This window comes from Anguilla anguilla, chromosome 2 (genome assembly GCF_013347855.1).
Source record: "Anguilla anguilla isolate fAngAng1 chromosome 2, fAngAng1.pri, whole genome shotgun sequence".
NCBI lineage: Eukaryota > Metazoa > Chordata > Actinopteri > Anguilliformes > Anguillidae > Anguilla > Anguilla anguilla.
The window spans coordinates 42,524,796-42,544,387 of NC_049202.1; positions in this window are offsets into that span (position 1 = coordinate 42,524,796).

Here is a 19,592-nt window from a genome sequence, read left to right on the forward strand (position 1 = left end):
TTTTATTCATTTTTCAAACAGGAGGGCATAAGGAAAGCATTTGGAACTGGCACTTTTAAACATCCCTCGATTCTCTATTTTTAGCCCCAGTTTAATTTTGACCCACCACATGGAGGTAAAATGTCAAAGATGCCATTTTTTCTGTCTCGGTTTTCAGGGCCAACTGAGCACCCCGCCTCTTTTCCTTCTGCTTCATCCTGTGGATTCTGTCTAGACTATCCGATGATTATTATTTAATTATAAATGTATAATATGTTCTCCACATTTGGCAGGGGTAGGGATGGGAAGGAGTGGGATGGATGTAAATTAATCTTCAGGGGATATGTTTAACTTGATTGTCTATAAAGTAAATTTGCTGTATATAAAAAAGCTTTTCAGGAACAGAGCTGTTACACTGACCTTTGGCTTCCTATCCCTATCCTTTTTTACACACCTCCAAATTCCATGTATGCTTTTTTACACACCTCCACGTTCCATGTATCCTTTCTTACACACCTCCACGTTCCATGCATCCTTTTTTACACACCTCCACGTTCCATGCATCCTTTCTTACACACCTCCACGTTCCATGTATCCTTTCTTACACACCTCCATGTTCCATGTATCCTTTCTTACACACCTCCACGTTCCATGTATCCTTTCTTACACACCTCCACGTTCCATGCATCCTTTTTTACACACCTCCACGTTCCATGTATCCTTTTTTACACTCCTCCACGTTCCATGCATCCTTTCTTACACACCTCCACGTTCCATGTATCCTTTTTTACACTCCTCCACGTTCCATGCATCCTTGCTTACACACCTCCACGTTCCATGCATCCTTTCTTACACACCTCCACGTTCCATGCATCCTTGCTTACACACCTCCACGTTCCATGCATCCTTGCTTACACACCTCCATGTTCCATGTATCTTTCTTACACACCTCCACATCACGTGTCTTTTCCCACACCTGTCGTCTCTCATACACATCAACTTTATGTTCATATTGGTTTTGTTGCATCAAATATTTTCCAAAGACAAAATATAAGACTTGATATATGCAGATCAGGATCAAGTTTTTTCAGCCAAACAATGAAATATCAGGATAACACTGACTTTGAAAAAAATGTATTATAATATTTTTATTCGGTTTTTATTGTTTGTATTATACTTATTCACTGCAGAATACACGGATTTTAAGAGTGTCTTTCTCTTGGTTTAATAGATAAACCATAAATGATTGTCCCTCCACAAACATGGGGGTGTATGAATCCCTATGAACTGTAGTGGAAGTAGTGCAGTGAGCATTTTTACTTTGTAAATTGGGAGGCATGCATGTTTTTTAAAAGTAATTATTTGCTTAGCATATTATTCTGATTCTGACATTTTATCCTCAATGCTTTTAATAGTAATATTTTAGCGCTTTTAGTACACATGGCCTGCTTCACCCTGTAACCCTGCATGTCACTGATGGACAGCCACTGCAGTCCCTGTGGGCCTGAAATGGCCATCTCTCCACTGGGTTCCAAAGTTTAATCACCAGTTTATTCCAGGTCATAGGGACAGACACAGCCCTTGGGGACTTTGTTCTGCATTGAAGGCCATTGCAGAGTCTAGGTTCCAATATGGAATGGCTTTAACCCAGTGCACCGCGGAGCTTTTTCAGACAGTGGCTCACACCAGTAAGGCCCCAATTATGTGTGGAAACTCCGATGGAACAGCAGAATCGACAGAATTTTTGTTTTTTACGAACAAAATTAGGCAAGAGAAGTAGTTTGTATGACTGTGCTTTCATGCAGTCCAACATGCAAGAGATGATACTTTACCTCTCATAGAGTCAATGGAATGAATATAATTTCTATGTACTATTTGCTATAATTCAACTATCATATTTGTTGGTCTTAAAGCATTGTTTTTTGGAACATATTAAATTGCATTCTAATATCAGAAGATGGTAAAAAGTCTTTTAAAAAATACCAATTAAAAAATAATCAGTTTTCAGAACAAACAACTTTCATGTCATTTGGTCGATGACACTGACTGTTACCCTGGCTGACACTGGTAATGAAACTGCTATGCTGTCCGCTTGCAAAGCGACCAGGGCCAAGACATTGCTGCACATGTATCTGAAGCCACCTGTGTATATCTGGCTGGCTTTTTTTTTTTTTAGCACATTCAAAATTTAGCAGGAAAAAAACATTGGCTGTGTTTTCTTTTTTTGCTGTAATCTGAACTGAATCATTACTGCCGAGACCGCCATTCACTTACATATGATGTGCAGCCTTTAAGTAGAGGAGTAGAGACAGGCCATTAAAGAGATAGTTTAAAGTCTCTCTTCGGTGGTCTAAGAAAAATTTTTGTTGGCACTGTCGTGACTCTGGCTTACGGTACAACTGAGACAATGCTGCCTCTCCCTGCTCAGTGCTCTGGACATCCTGCCGTTGGAACAATGGACCCATTCTCTGTGAAGAAAGAGGGCTCTGTCACGAATTGGACGGTCCTAGTCTAGGAGAAGAATGCTTCGGATGATGTCAGTGAAAATGGTGTCTGTATGTGCCTGGCATCGGGCTTACTGAAAGGCCCATGATACACATTAACAAAAGGGTCACCAGAGAGAGGATTAATAACACCGATTTCAGCACCATACAGGGCAGAGTCTTATGACGCACCATTGTTCTTCTCCGCCTTTCTCATGACTTCAGTGCACGCTAATCCTCAGGGGCCATCTCTGAAAGGCACTTCTGTTTTCAACATTACCTGGGGAAAATGTATTTTTGTGTGCAGAAGCCGAAAAACCGAACCGTTTCTGCCCCTGTATAATTATGTGTTTTTCATATGGATGGCTAGTGATAGACAATGCAGACGAGTGAGCCGTTTCCTTGGACGATGTAGAAAGAGAAAGACGTTCCCTCGGGTTCTCAGGTTGACTGCGTAGCGGTTTCATGTCGGCATGGGGGCTGGAGGCAGCAGGTGCCGAGGACTGAAGCTGCCATCTCGGGAGCTGATGAGAGAAACGGCAGAAAACTGGTGCCTGGAAGGAGGAACTGAGCGGAGGAGGAGGAGGAGGAGGAGGAGGAGAGACAGATTCCTAAGCACCACTGAATTATAACAGGAAACATCCAAGTCTTTCATTCCCACCCACGAAAAAACATGCATAAGTAGGCTTTTTGGAAAAAAAGAGCACCCTGCCAATCTGACAGTACAGCACATGCCTCTGGAGTGAGTGAGAGTATCTATACAGCCTGATGTGGTTTTCAGATCTCTGTCATTGGGCTGGACTGGATATCAGTTCCTGTACTGAAGCACTGCAGAGCGGTGTCCACTGATTTAATGTGTAAGAAAAAATCCCTGGTAGGCTTGTGGTGGGTAACCTTGTCCAGTCATGTGACTCAGCAGTATGTGAGAGTACACATACGGGGTTATCAGACATTCAGGTCTGGTGTAATCTTTCGTAATATTGCTACAAATGCATTCCTATCACTTCCATCATGGTGGAAAGTACTCAAAATGCTATGTGTCAAACCTCAGATTAAAAGATTTGTGTTGTATATTCTATAATCTAGGGTCCATAATCCCAAAGATGGTGTTAAATGGCTGACAGATCACATATACTGTTCAGCCCCTCAACTAGCACCACCCCTCTGAGCACTGGGTACCATTCTCCTGTTGCTGCAGTTGTTGGTGTTTGGTTATGTACACTGTTGTGGTAGTAACATTTGCTGTTTGCGTGTTTTAGCTGTTTTCTTTAGCTGCATGTTGCCTTTCATATTCCCTGTTATTTTATGCATTGTTGCATTTGTTTGCATTGTGTTGCGTATGTAAAAAATGTTAGGTATTGATGTTTGGACTTTGTTCTCCTGTGATATAATTTTTTGCTGTTTTATAAAAAGGACTGTAATCCTTACATTGATCACTCAATCTGGATGTAAATACCCTCAAATTAATACTGACAGCCTGAACTTTAACTTTATATATATTTTTCCTTTTAAAACCAATGTGTTGGAGAGTGTGAGAGTCAAAACAACAGAAATATGTGTCACTGTCCAAAAGATTGTGTGGATTACCTGGAGCAAGTGAGGATCAAATCTACTGCTCCTCTTAAAGAAATGAGATCACTCAAAACTCAGGCCTGTAGTTTGTGTCCAATTAGCAGGTGAGAGATAAATTTAGTCTCCACCTGTCTGTCCCTACAGGTCTTACAGAGGTGTTAATTTGGTCCACATGGTGTGCTGTTGCCATGAATTAGGCAGGAGTTCTGTGGATGAGAGGTTAGTATTCACTGAACAGGTTACTGCTTGAGAAGAGGGATGTTGGCGAGTCTCAGTATGATGTCATTCAGGGATTGTTCCAGTGGCTAACCTGCACTTGTCTGTTTGTGCCATTATAATGTATATTAGCACAGCTGTGATTATCTTCTGTTTAGTTCATCGAAGTCTGAAGGAATTTACCTCTACTAGAGACATTAATGCCGAACACAAGAGCGCATTCTGACTGGACTACTTGGCTATGTTGAGTGTTGAAGAATATAATTGTGAAACTCCTTGTCTGATCAGTATTAAGCATCCAACAAAGCTGTGGTATGATAATAGGTATTGTTTATGAATTAACTATTGGAGGAAACTCTAGGTACATTTTAGGTCTGCGTTGTCATTTGTGGTTGCTTATCAAGATTTGATATTGCCAGGTATGGATGCATACATGGCCTATAGAGATCAAGTTCAACAAAGCAAAGTCTCTCCATTGTAAGAAAAATCACCATGGTGCCATGCCATAACTAATAGATTTTCTCATGAGAGAGCAAGTCAAAGGACTGTAAAACACGACGGAGCTTTATATAGCTGCTTCAGCATCACTGACCATCATTACAGTGTTATTAATATCCACTGAGAGGGGAGTTTTGAAGGGGGCCTAATTAACATGCATGGGCTCACAGAGCAGCACAGTTTGCAAAGCTCAGGCACCGGGGTTTCTTTAAACGGGGATAACTGTGCACATGTGCGAGTGTGTGCTCAGAGCCCCCAAATGACAGCTACAGTATGTGAGCAGCCTCCTCTCGGAGGGGTAACAGCATTCTCCTTAGGGTTAGTTTTCATTTTTGGATACATACTGTAATGAGATGCTTTGATTTTAAAATAATTTTTGTACCTTGAGATTGAAAAGGGAATCAAGAAGAAAAAACTTGATGTTTTGTTTCCATTTGTATCATTTGTTCACAAAATTATATTTATAGCTGTAATAAGTAAAGAGCTGCGATTTGTTTATTTTTTTAAAAGTGAGATGTACAACTGGTTTGACATTTTTATTTTTTATTTCTACACCACAGAATATACATTCATCCTACAGTTCCAGTGAAGGTACATCTTCCGAGGGAGAATTTTATACCTTTTCCAAATGACGGGATCAGTGAAATGTTTCAAAAAGACATGTTTCAAAATGAAATCCAGAGGGAGTAATGTTAATCTCTGTGGAAATGTGGAAATATACAAAACAACCACAGGCAAAGTTGTTTAGTAAATATTTGGCCTCAGGCATTTATATGAAGAAAAAGTATTCAAGCCCCATAGGGAAAAGCTGTCGGACTAGCCTTTGAGGGTGAGTTGCACTCTAAATGCATGTGCTGAAAATGCCTTTCAAAGAAGGCAGAATCAGATGGCCGGTCCCCTTCAGATTCCATGTGGGAAGGAGAGCAAGAGACGTCACTGTGTTTCTAATCCTGGGCCCATTTCCAATCGAACAATTTCTCCAGCAGAATTCAATGGTATTTATTTATTTATGCACTTGTTTTTTATTTATTCATCAGGGAGAATAGGCCATTTTAACCATGGATGATTCCTTATTTGATGTCTTGTCCCTGAACTGTATAGTTACAATAAAGGAAAAAGACTGTGATTGGTGCAACCAGCAGAAATAATTCCCTATGCATTTGAAAATAGGATCTGTAGCATCAAAAACTCTAATATGAAGATAAGCACTGGGATTTTTAAGCATTCATTTAAAAAATAAAATAAAATAATAATAATAATAATAATGAATTACACCCTTGCATTTGGAAGTATTTACAGAGTTGCAGAAACACAAGAGCAGGTATGTGTACAGTAGCATGGCACAGCACAAATCCATGACACATAAAATATTAGTAAACAGCTTTTGATCCTCCTAGACCTTTCTGCTGCCTTTGACACAGTCGACCACCCCATCCTCCTGTCCTCCCTGGCAGCTATGGGGATCTGTGGCACAGCACCAGACTGGATCGAGTCCTACCTCTCCGGTCGCTCCTTCCAAGTCGCCTGGGCCGGTGCAGTATCGGCACCTCGGCCCCCTTGCCACAGGAGTTCCCCAGGGCTCAGTCCTTGGTCCGCTCCTGTTCTCCCTGTACACCCAATCTCTTGGTCCTGTAATCTCTGCCTATGGTTTGTCTTATCATTGTTATGCCGATGACACCCAACTCTTTCTCTCCTTCCCCCCCTCTGACACAGGTCTCCGCTCGCTTCTCTGCTTGGCTGAGGGACATCCAGAGCTAGATGGATAACCACCATCTTAAGCTGAACCCAGGTAAGACAGAGATGATCTTCATTCCTGCTCCATCCTCTAACCTCCTTGACTTTTCTATTTCCCTAGGGGACACCGTGGTGTCATCATCACCCACTGCCAAAAACCTCAGAGTGGTGATGGACAACAGACGGTCCCTCTCCCAGAACATCGCGGCGGTGAGTCGAATGTGCAGGTTCTTCCTGTACAACATCCGGAGAATCCGTCTCTTCCTCACCACCTACGCAACCCAGCTCCTGGTTCAAGCGATGGTCCTGTCCAGCCTGGACTACTGCAATTCGCTGCTGGCTGGTCCCCCAGCATCCGCCATCAGACCCCTGCAGCTCATCCAGAATGCTGCAGCTCGTCTGGTCTACAACCTCCCCAGACAATCCCATGTCACCCCCCTGCTCACTGACCTCCACTGGCTGCCTGTTATGGCTCGCATCAAATTTAAGACTTTAATGCTTGCATACCAGGCAGCTAAGGGGTCAGCACCAGGATGCATCCAGAGGATCATCAGACCCTACACACCAGCCAGACCTCTCCGTTCTGCCACCTCTGGACGCTTGGCACCTCCCCCTCTTCGTGTCTGTACTTCCCGTTCGCGTCTGCTGTCTGTCCTAGCCCCTCGCTGGTGGAATGACCTTCCCGTGGCGGTCAGAACAGCAGAGAATCTGACTACCTTCAAGCACAGACTACAGACTCATCTCTTCAGGCTGCACCTCTCCCCACCCCTCCCTAGCCTCTAGTTTAGCTCAATGTACCTGGTTGGGCTAATGCGATCTCGTTAGTATTGTATTTGGCAGGATTGTTTTGTTTGATTCTGATTAGACAAATGTGATTTCAGTGCTAGTTTTGTACTTGGCAGGATTGTTTTGTTTATTTTCTGAACAGGTCCTGATCTATGTGGTCACTTCTGGCACTACGATCTTTATTTCACTCAAGTGTGTTTTTCTGCACTTCTGCACCTTGAACTGATGCACTTGTTGTATGTCGCTGTGGATAAGAGCGTCTGCTAAATGCCTGTAATGTAATGTAATGTAATGTATTCATGTTTTATTGACTGATCTGGAAGTGTTTCATATACAGTGTATAATATACACTCACCGGCCACTTCATTAGGTGATAAGAGTGGCACCAGGTGTGGTCTTCTGCTACTGTAGCCCATCTGCTTCAAGGTTTGACGTGGTTTGCGTTCAGAAATGCTCTTCTGAATACCTCGGTTGTAACAAGTGGTTATTTGAGTTACTGTTGCCTTTCTATCAGCTCCAGTCTGGTCATTCTCCTCTGACCTCTGCTATCAACAAAGCATTTTCGCCCAGAGAACTGCCGCTCACTGGATATTTTCTCTTTTTCGGGCCATTCTCTGTAACCCCGAGAAATGGTTGTGCGTGAAAATCCCAGTAGATCAGCAGTTTCTGAAATACTCAAACTAGCCCGTCTGGCACCAACAACCATGCCACGTTAAAAGTCACTTAAATCACCTTTCTTCCCCATTCTGATGCTTGGTTTGAACTTCAGCAGATTGTGATCATGTCTACATGCCTAAATGCATTGAGTTGCTGCCATGTGATTGGCTGATTAGATATTTGCGTTAACGGGTGCAGTTTGCAGTTGAACAGGTGTACCTAATGAAGTGGCCGGTGAGTGTATAATATAGTGAGCTCGATATGTTTGGGATAAAGTCATTTTTTCTTGATTAGGCTCTGTCCTCCATATTTGTAATCAAACAATGCACATGTGATTAAACTGCATATTTTCAGCTTTTATTAATTTTTTTTGTATTTTAATACATTTTGGTTTCACTAGCTAGAAATTACAGCACTTTTTATACACAGTCCCCAATTTCAATGCATTATAAACTTAATAATAATAAATGAGAGAAATGTTTCTGATTAGTTAGGTGTATTCACTTGCTTCCTTAGTGCATGTACAGTATAAGAGACCTTTCAGTATCTAATCTTGATTCTAGGCTTTCCATTGCCTTTGGAGTCTGTTATTGGCATTTGTCAACTTGGGGACGAGACTTATGCAAATGAAAGTCAAGTAAGCCATTAAGAGGCTGATAAATAAGAAAAAACAGAGACATAGGCCAAACCTTAGGCTCAGCAAAATCAACTGTTTTGAACATCATTAAGAAGAAAGAGAACACTGGTGAGCTCAGTAATGGCAAAGGGCCCGGTTGGCTACGGAAGACCTCTACAGTTGATTCTCACCATAATGAAGAAACCCCCCCCAAACACCAGTCCATCAGAAACACTCTACAGGAGGCAGGTGTGAATGTGTAAGTGGCTACTATCCGCAGAAGGCTGCACTAACAGAACTACAGAGGCTACACTGCAAATCCCAAAAACATAATGACCAGGTTACAGTTTTCTGAGAAGTACCTAAAAGAGCAGCAGAGTTTTGGAAAAGAGTCTTGTTGACAGGTGAGACCAAGATTCACTTGTATCAAATCTGCAACAAAGTACTAAATATGACTACTTTCATTTCTATAGTATTATGTTCTGATCATTATGGCTCCCTGAAATGGTGAGACTAATGACAAAAAGTGCTGTGATTTCTAAATGTTAAAATCAAAGTGTATAAAATATCCTCAAATAAAAGCTGAGAATGTACAACTTTGCCACATATGAATCATTTGTTTACAAATCTAAAATTGTGGAGTACAGAGCCAAATCAAGAAAAACGTCTCAAACGTTATGGAGCTCACTGTATGTTTTAACTTATGTATGTTCAGCTGAATAAAGTGGACCTAAAATGAGTCAAAATTACTACAGTTCCATTTTATTCCTGTAAACTGTATGTATATAGAAATATAGAAATTTCATGCAGTCTCAAATATGTTTTCATTTGTTGGGTAAATTATGTATAGAATCAACTCAACTGGGAACACCAATGACGAAGTCAAACCTCTTACTCTGGCAACGAATTACCTTTACACCTGACAAGGGCAGGTCTTGACCCAAGCAATGAAAACAGCTCAGTACAAGTGTCACAACTCTGAAAGCCACCTGTTGGGGAAAAAGCATTCTCGGGTTTCCAGGTTTGAAACACAAGCTTCCTGGGAAACAATATGACCGCTTCACGCTTCAAGCTTCCCTTTTCATCTTTGTGATGTGGGGTAGGAGGGGAGCTTTGGATCAGTTTACCCGGGTCTCTGTTGAGACACCAGGGCCATCGTTAGGGCTTTTGTTCCCATTGTGTCTTTTATGTTTTCTCAATTAAATTTGGTGCTTAGCTGTTATAAATGTTAGGTCATTATGCTAATGAAAAACAATTAGCGTGCTTAAACACTATCTTGTTGAGACATCTAAATGCATTTGCCGCTGACCTGGAGAGTACTAGTGAGCTGCATGTTTCCTCAAACACACTAGTGCCATGAAATGGGTCTTTCAAGGATTCATTCATTCAAAAAACTTTTTCTTGAATTTATAATTTTTTAAAAATACATGTATATTGATTATTGTAATTTTGTAAGAACTGTATTATCATTTGCTTGAAAAAAAATTATAAATTGCAAATTTTTATTATGTAGTATCAAAATAGTAATATTCTGGACAATTTATGATTCAGATTTGAAAGGAAAGTTAGATCCCATTCAAGAATAATGATTTTTTTTTTTTTTTCATGGGGGGTGGGTGTGTGTAGTGGGGTCTAATCCAATTGGTGAGCGTGGTGATTACAACAATAGACAGAATGATATATCATAATAGAAATATATCACTGCTTGCTGATGCCATAGCTCATGACTGTAATTAGCCGTTAATGTCATTATTGTGTAAATGTGTGTGTGAGAAAATGATTTTGATTTTAAACAGACTGTTATGGGATGGAATGTTTTTTTTAATTTGACAACTTGAATTGCTTGTAATAAGGGTGCTGGTAATAAGGTATATGTACATGGGCATGGGTGGAAAACAAAGATACAGTCACAAGAGGAATGGAGGGATCTAACCAAGGAGTTGGGTTTGAACATTGGGTGGAGATACGCTGGAGCTGTTCTGTTCGCTGCCCTGTTGGCTAGTACCAATGTTTTTAAATTTACTGTGACCTGTAACAAATAGCCAGTGAAATTACATGAGGAGGGCTGTAACATGAGCATGCTTAAGAATATTTGTCATGCAGCATTCTGTATTAGCAGCAGATGCTTAGCGGTATAAGCAGACTGAGTAGTGAGAAGATAATCACGATAGTCCAGGTGTGAGAGCACCAGGGCCCAGAGTAGCAGCTGTGTACAGTAGTTGGTGAGGAAGGGGTGAATTCTTCAGATATACTGTGTACAGGTGCCATTTAATTACATTAAGCATAAAGTAGTACACAGAAAGAGGATAAAGGTAGTTTACTAAGAGAATTAAAGACAAGTTAATGAAGTTCAGCAACAGCTTTCACATGGTCACATCAGGGCAGTAGGAACTGGCGGAAAGTGGGAGTGAAGTATGTGCTGTGAACTTTTCTAGCCCTTGCTAACAGGGCTAGAAAAGACACTAAGAAAGTAATTATGGTATTTCCTTTTCACCATTTGTATGTCTGTGTTTATTTATTAGTTCCCAAAATATCTAATGCCTAAAATCTATGGCTAATTTGTTGTGCTTTGCAAAGAGATGGTTGGATCATTTTTTAAAGTCTAAATTAGCTCATCTATTGGAAGTGCTTTTCACTGAATAAAGCTAAACCACATCATAAAATATGTGCTAAAGAATTATTCCTATTGTTATGCAGCACACTGTAATATCAGTGTTTATACTTATGTGCTTGCATTGTACTGACCTGGCAAAACTTTTTCAATTCTGGAAACATACTGTGATTCACTATGTAATTTAGCAGGTCTTCTGTAATAGGTGCAGAATCATGGCGATAGTAGTCTACACCCTCCCATCTTGGTACTTGTTCATTAGGTTTGTAGACAGGATTCCTTGTCACTGAGTCAGAGCTTACCGGTCCCCAGAACTCATTGGCTTGGAAGGGACTTAAGAAAGCCCATGGTTCCTCTTCCACAAGTGCTACAAAGAAATGGAGAGGAAGGGGGAAGGATCTGGAAAAGGTGATTCACTCCATCAAAGCAGTAGCGAAGCCCTTCCCTGGGGAAAAAGAAAGAGTCTATGCTTCTAAAGAAAAGTTGGCTCAGCTAAGACGTGAACCGCCTTCCCTTTCCCTCTTAACACTTCCTTAGAAGACACAGAACTTCTGAATACGAAAAACTATAAAGCAACATATGGCCAAAGGGAAGGAGAACCAGAATAGAACCAATTAATAAACATGTTCTTTGCCCTTCCCCGCCTCTTCACAAACATGTGACCCTGAAAGATACAACTGTGCAGCAGTTAGGACTGAACCCCTCGGGGCGCGGTGACCCCCTGCTTTTTGACCCTCCTACCCAAGTCAGTTTTTCTTATGTAACAATAGGCATAACTGTTCATTTCCACACAGTAAACCTAATGGACTTTTTATCCATACAGGCTATACATAGATAAGAAAATACAGTGCATTGAAATGTCAAACATAATTATTAATGGCACTCATTTAGCATCAATATATTTTCTTAATGTATGAGAAAACTGCTATCTGGATTTGTGGAAATAGAAGTAAGGTGTCAGAGTAAATATTAGACATTTATATTTTGGTAGGGAACCAAATTCCTTACAGGCATTTGAGCCTCTTAATCCCTTTTAAATAATTACAGGATAAACATGAGTGTAAATATTTGGCAGAAGTGGTGGTTTGATAGAAGTTTACACAGCATGTTAACAAAGCAGCAATCTGGACCTTTAGGGATGGAGAGCTTAACAAGTGTCAAAACACTGACTTGGACAAAAAACCCGGTTTTCTCTTTTAAATGGTGTGTCTTTTCCTCTTATTGTCACCATAACCTCTTTCTCTAAGATGTGTCCCAAGAAGTCCATGCCTGAAACACCCTATCAAAAGGGACAGAAAATTTACAATTCAGTCATTTTGCAGCACAATCTCCTGAAGCCAAGGCAACTTACATCATTCCGGTTCACATGGTGAAAAAACATGACTAGCGCAAGAGAAATGCAAAGTTACATATAAAAGCCACTCTCAAGGTACATGCCTCAAGACCTGTGAAATAAAGGGAGAAAAGGGTTAGTGTTTTATTAAAAAGCAAGACAGCAGAGTAGTCTGAAAAGGGGGGTTTCGACTTGCATAAAATGGCCAATGAATCTGCCTCCTTGACTGATTGGGGAAGGTCATTCCACTGTCCAGGGATGAGGTAGGGCTGTGTGGGTGGCTGCATAAAAAAGGCACTTTTATTTTGTAACGGTACGCCTTTCCTTCTCAATTCATTCTCATACATTCAAGTGATGCGAGCTCTTCACTCCCAATGTGAAGGACTAGGGGGGCATGATTTGGATGCACCTGACCTGGCCAAAGGATAGCTACTGCGTCACTTGTTCTTGCATGCCTGACAATAGCCAAGCTACTTTAAACTTGAAGTTAAAGCTACGATTATGTTGAACTATGAAACAGAAGGATTTCAGCTATGTTTATGAACACAGTTTCTTCATGTATGAATTTATAGATGAGGAGTTGCAACGGATAAAGACTGAAAGATCTCATATGCAAAAACCTTTGGGCCAATAAAAACATACTAAAACTGAAATAATATTTGAAACTCCAGAAAGCAAACAATCCATTTAAGGAGATGAAAGAATAACATGAGACAATACAGAGAAAACCTCATAGATCATGTCCTCACTGCATCTGTACACATGTACTCTAACCAAAGTGTTATAGTCTGGTGGTGAAATTTGGAGTAGGTGATTTGATTATAGCTGGAGTTATTTGGACTGCCTTGAAAATGATTTGCCCCTTCCTGATTTCCTCAATTATTGCGTATTTGTCACGCTGACTGGTTTCAGATTTGTCATAAAATGTCATATTAGACAAAGGAAACCAGAGTACACACAAAACACATTTTAAAATTATTATTTCATTTATTTAATGAAAAAGGTTATGAAACACCCATATAACCCATGTGAAGAAGTATTTCCTCCCTAGTTATTCAATCAACCAATTAACCTAATTTAATTGATATTTAGATTCAGCTGATTGAACACAGCCAGGCTTGTTTGCAGCCAGCCCTGTTGAATCTATACACTTATATTGAACCTTACCATCAGAGTGAAGCATTCACTACAAAGTTTCTACAAGCACACTATCATGATAAAAGGAAATACTAGATGTTGTTGAAATATAGCAGTCTAAAAAGGGTTACAAAGCCAAAATGTCTCCCGGGGCGCAGCAACAACTCATCCAGGCAGTCACAAAAGATCTCAGAAGAGCATCTAAAGAACTGCAGGCCTCTCTAGCCTCAACTAAGTTCAGTGTTCATGACTCCACAAAAAGACAGAGATTGGGCAAAAATGGAATTCATGGGAGAGTAGCAAGGTGGAAACCACTATTAAGAGAAACATCAATGCTCATCTCACAATTGCAAAACATTACTGTTAACATTACTGCCCATCAACTGGACCCTTCTGAGTGTATACTGAACACTGAATCTGGAAATCTTAAGAAATTTCTCACTGGGAATAGCTTTGCTGCAATATTTTTATTTTGCTCCACACATCTAAGCCCAACTCCTTCTCTTTGGCATATTTCTTGTAACTTCTAGTGCCTATTTTACTTACACTACAGGCCAATGGTATTAGGCTACCTGTGGTTTAAAAAAAATTAAGGTTGATTTCAGTCAATTTAACTACCCCTCCTATATAACTACCCCTCATATTAACTATGTACAGTATATCTCCCTCTCTCTTTCTCTCTCTCTCCCTCCCCCCCCCCCTCTCTCTCTCTCTCTCTCTCTCTCACTCTCTCTCTCTCACACACACACACATACACATACATACATACATACATATTATTTTACCCTTATTTAGGAATCACAACAAAACATTGAAATCGTGGCCATTAGGTATTATAATGGGAAACACAAGCAGAGCAAAAGATACATAATAAAAAAGGAGTAGCTGATTTCAGAGCTGAGGGCAGTCAGAGAGATTTTTTTTTCCTTAGAGCTTTTCATTTATTGATATCTGTCAGGATGTGAAGGAAATTGAACCAAATATAAGCAAAAGTGTTCTAAAACAAACAAACATACTGTGCCTTTTAGTACATGATTGATTCCTCAGAATTTTGTTTGCTGCTTTTAAAGGATTCTGTCTTTGCCTAAAAGTCCACATGATGTGGCCATGGCAACAAAACCTCACATATTTTAGTTTGCCAAGGGTCTTAATTTATGAAGTGCCTCTGCTTGTTTGTACACTCGCATTAGACTTCAAGAGAAAGTTGGCAAGCCATTTTAATGCCCACCTCTCCATGTCTTTGTTATAATAATACAAGAAAAAAAATCAAAGGCATTGAATGTTTTCAATGCCTTTGTTTTTTTCTGTATGTTTGAGAGTTTCCTTTCCAGTGCATGCATAAAAAGATCATTTATAACGGGCAGTATCAGACATTACTCTCATTTACATTTACAGCGGAACTTCTGTGACATCTAAACAGTTATGTACATATCTAATTAAGTGCATACAAATGAATGCCTTGCCCGGGGCTTTGATATGGGTTGCTTAGCGCTTTAACCCAGTGGGTCAGTCTGCTGATGGAGTCAGCCTCCTGGCTCGATGGCAGAGTCTGCGCCTCAGTCTCCCTCCTGGCTCTGTTATTTAAAGAGTCACACAGCTGCAAGCTATTTTGCTCTGTCCTGCTTGTTACGTGCTGACTGCCTCAGTATGCTAATTAATAGGTTTTATTTGCAGGGAATGCTGGTGTCAGAGGAAAGTGGAGTGTTTCAGTAGCACAGGCGGCCCGGAGTCCTGCTCCAGTAGTAATAAACTATTATTGAACCGCAGCTATGTGACCTTTCCGGGCAGGCAGAGCAAAGAGAGAAAACGCAGATGTCAAAGGCTCGGCCGGGCTTTCATCTTTTTTTGTGGGGGGTCTTCGTTTTTACTGTTGGCCTTATTTGTGCCAGTTGAATATTCTGCCGTTTCGAGCTCGTGTTGCTTTCCACTTGCACTGACCACCTGTTATGAAATGAGTGAAAATCATTCTCATGAAGCGCAGAGAACTGGCGCGGTGCTGCAGTGCTGTTGCCTCTAAATCGGAGCTGTCAGATTTTTCAGTGGCGGCTCAGATTAGATCAGACGGAATCCACAGGTGAGGATAAAATCTGTGCCTGAAGCTCATTATCACAGCCAGGCCCGAGTCCACCAGGCTTTCAGATGGACTGCCTGGTGAGCTCCTCTGAACAAACGGGACGAGAACAGCAGAGACAGCTGGTGGTCGAGGCAGAGCCTTGTGCGTTCCTCTGATGAAGGAGCCATCCAGATATCGTGATTCGCTATTTATTCACTCTCTCTTCAAGTACCTCATTCAAATGCAGCACATGTCCTGTCTGAGTATAAGTTAACATGCGTCACTGGTGTATTTTAATGGCCACATTTTTTGAGCCTAAAAATTATCATCTACATAGACATCTGATATCTGTGAATTTCACAAATAAATACTGCAGCTCAAGGTCATGTTTGATTAAGATGATCATCTTAATGTATTCATCCTGTACACTCATATACTGGGCCCCCATATTTCCTTTATCTAAATTAAAGATTGCGGTCTTTAAAACATTCAGCTTTCGTCCGTGAATGCAACCTTCCAGTATGTGGAGGTGAGTAGTCACTCTGTGGCAAGAGGCCATACCTGAGAGGAACACCTAGATCTTCATGTTGGACAGGATGCTGTTATTTAACTGCTGTTGGCAGAACTCCTTGGCAGCTCTCTATCTGTGAAAGCAGCAGGAAAGGTATATCAGATTCAGGTTCCTGTGGCGTGTGGGAGATATTCCACCCTGTCACTTCTCAGCAAACCACCATTTATTTTCAATTATTCGCCTTATCCAACCCATTCACACCTTCATCTCAGCACTGGGGGGGTAAAGGCCCATGACAGTTGCTCTGGGAAGATGACACTGATATCACTACCGGTGCCATATATAAAACATCGTCCAAGTGCTTGGAACAGTGTCACCATTTTAACACTCTCTCATGTGGTACACTGCCAGTATACTGTGGTATACTGAACACACGACATTTGCTTTTTAAGCATTCAGAAGTGACGCATTTGTGTAGGTCCGAAAATCCTGGCTCGCTGGGCACAAAGTTTGTAAAGGGGCCCTTTCATTTGAGTATTCACTTCATGCCTGCTGAGAGATGGGGCTTGTTACCTTGTTGCTGTCAGGTAGGCCCAGAGACTCCGCTGGCTAATTAGAGACTTCACTATTGAGACACAATGCTGAATAGACCCAGATCTGATTTCATGCTCACTGGGGGTATTCATGGTCAATTTTTGTTAAGTTCTCTCAAGGTTAAGTTTTATGTAGCATAAACCATGTCCAATGAACTGCCTCATGGTTCTATGAGGCTTATACTGCATGTACAATAAGCCAAGACTATTGATATCTGGCACAGCCCTTATTGTTGTGGTTGTTGTCATTGTTGTACTTTCCTAGCAACAATAGCAACACCAACAAAAGCTCTATTTCTTCATGCAGTTTTGGAACTAAGTGTACCAATCTTCGTCAAGTTATCGAATAGCACTATATACGACTTCGTTTCTATACATTTTCCTTCTTTAAAATTTTCTATTTTCTTCATTTCTTAACCAAAGTTCTGAATCATGAATGGAACACAGCAAATTGAACTGACAACTTTTTGTTTGGTGTGGTAGTACAGCTACATAGCAAGGCAGTGTAGCACAGTGGGTAAGGAACTGGGCTTGTAACCAAAAGGTCATAGATTCGATTCCTGGGTAGGACACTGGCTTTGTACCCTTGAGCAAGGTACTTAACCTGAATTGTTTCAGTACATATCCAGCTGTATAAATGGGTATAATGTAAAATGCTATCTATAAAAGTATAAATAGAACCTACATCGGAGGAACCGCAGTAACATAACATAAAATTTCATGCTAGCAAGCCTGGAATAGCTAACGTATTACAAACAGCAAATGACAATCTGGTTAATATTAGGTATGCTATGCAAGTTTACTTTTAAAACTATTGTGCTGATTAGTTCCTGTATTTTGTCCATTCATTAGCTAGCTAGCTGACCCTCTCCTGTGATTGCCAACAAATAGTTTACACTTTTAACGAGCAGACAGAATGCACCTCTAGTTGCCACCAGTTATAGCTACTTTCTAGCACAAAACTGTGTGCGGCATACATGTGTCTTTAGCATAAAAGGAAGCTGCCAGTTAATGTGATTGTTACTGTATTGTTGTGGGCCTAGTCACATGTTAATGAGCGTCACTTGCTCTCTGTACTCTATAATTATTTAGGGAGAGCATGAGTTTGCTAGTAACATATTATAATGTGTTTTAAAACAACCCAAACACATGATTTCAGAATAATAAATTTATTCATTACACATCATTTTGTCATTTCCTGCCTCTATCCTGTAGTTTATTGAAAATATGCAAGTTATGCCATTTCATTGTTTTGTATTTGCAGTCCTGCAGACCTGACATGCTTATCAGTCAGGATTTTAAAATAACAGGTAAACATATATCATCATTACATTCATCTGTTCTGGTGTAATAGTTCCCCACTGTGTACCCAGGAGTAGCAGTAGGTTAAAAGGGCAAGTTGCAGTCTGTCCTTAATTGTCCCTCACGGCAGCTGCTGCAACACCTCTTCCCCGTGACATTCAGATTTCAGACGCAGTTCTGCTTTTCTTTGCACTCAATAATCCCATCGCGTCAGATTCAGCCGCATGGATTTCGTAACAGTGCATGACAGCCCCCTGGCAGTGCTCTGGTGATGTGTCCAAGATGAAATAAACCCTGCCCTTGGCCTCAGCCGGTCAGATTATCTGGAAAATCGCATGCTCCGGACCCTGGCATGATCCCTTCAGCGCGACAGACGTGATGGTGCATGTTGCGCTCGGCTGCGGGGCATGACCATACTCTGGAGGAATTAACGGCTCTAAGTCTGCGGTAATGTCTCGTGTTCAGCGCTGTGGCCGCTGATCGGCTGAGACCCATGCCCATCTGGGACGCGCTCGCAGGTAGCAGACAGCGCTGGCTGCTGCAGGAGAACTGGGATGACGTCGTGACTGATTGCATTCCTCATAATCCCCCATAGCGAGTGCATCAGCTTTGCCCATATGTGTGAAGTAGTCCTGAAATAAAGCTCAAAGTACGCAGTCTACTCTCCGCTTATGTAACGCAGTGATTTGATTCCTTTTGTTAAGCTGTTATTGGAAATAAATTGCTTGCCCTCTTGTTACAGTACGTCGTAAGACCATGCATGTCTTACACAAGAGTGACCTTTACATTTCCCAGGTGCAAGAATATGAATCATGTAGTCGCACTAATACTGTAGCTTGTCACTCTATATTTGGCAGACATTATTTATTTATTTAGATTCCAATCTGTGTACAGCAGCATACCAGGCTAGTTGCGTGTCTTTGTATTATTAGTCTGTTATATTGTTGTCATCACGTCAAGCTAAATAATTGGCTGCTAAGTCATTGTGTATTCTATCAAAAGTGTGAATGTTTTTTTTTCAATTCTTATGCAACATTATTGTCAGTCATTTTAACTCATGGTAGTGTGTATTGCAAAAAAGTAAAATGTTCATAGTTCTGTCCTTGTGGACTGAGGTTCAGTTACAGAGAGAACAGCTGCCCACTCCTAGAGTGTTGCACAGGCACCTGGATGACTCATCCTGCTGAGAGACTAGACTGCGGTGTGTGGATGTGCCCCACGGCCTGTAGTGGACTCCTGATGCAGCCAGTAAAGAGTGCTGGTTGGGTGATGCAGCAGTGGCCTTTGCATTGTCCAAGGAGGAAGGACTTCGATCAGCAGGCGGTGGAGTGATCTGCTCACATGTATCCATTTGATGATCTCATATGAATTGTCTGAGCCTTAAACACACAAGCATGTACATATTTACATATCCAGGCATTGCGGTTTAATTATTATTATTATTATTATTATTATTATTATTATTATTATTATTAGTATTATTATTATTATTGCTTGAAACAGTGCAGTTC